Source organism: Nematolebias whitei, chromosome 12 (assembly GCF_014905685.2).
Source record: "Nematolebias whitei isolate Nwh7 chromosome 12, NemWhi1, whole genome shotgun sequence".
Classification (NCBI taxonomy): domain Eukaryota; kingdom Metazoa; phylum Chordata; class Actinopteri; order Cyprinodontiformes; family Rivulidae; genus Nematolebias; species Nematolebias whitei.
Genome location: NC_056509.1, coordinates 48,047,826 through 48,048,168, shown reverse-complemented (window position 1 = coordinate 48,048,168; position 343 = coordinate 48,047,826). Strand labels below are relative to the sequence as shown.

Below are 343 nucleotides of genomic sequence, written 5' to 3'. Positions count from 1 at the left end.
AGTTTAAGCTGGTTTTCTTGCCGTTTTAGCTGTTGTTACAGTTTAAGGTGGTTTTCTTGCCGTTTTAGCTGTTGTTACAGTTTAAGCTGGTTTTATTGCAGTTTTGGCTGTTGTTACAGTTTAAGCTGTTTTTATTGCAGTTTTAGCTGTTGTTTCAGTTTAAGCTGGTTTTCTTGCAGTTTTAGCTGTTGTTTCAGTTTAAGCTGGTTTTATTGCCGTTTTAGCTGTTGTTTCGGTTTAAGCTGGTTTTATTGCCGTTTTAGCTGTTGTTTCGGTTTAAGCTGGTTTTATTGCCATTTTGGCTGTTGTTACAGTTTAAGCTGGTTTTATTACAGTTTTGGCT

The 343-nt window shown here is 36.2% G+C and overlaps 1 protein-coding gene across 2 annotated transcripts in view; it reads right to left on the bottom strand.

The window, feature by feature from the left end:
* The window catches only part of txlnba (taxilin beta a), a 13,092-nt gene that overhangs the window by 4,164 nt on the left and 8,585 nt on the right, over positions 1-343 (bottom strand). The window lies entirely within an intron of this gene.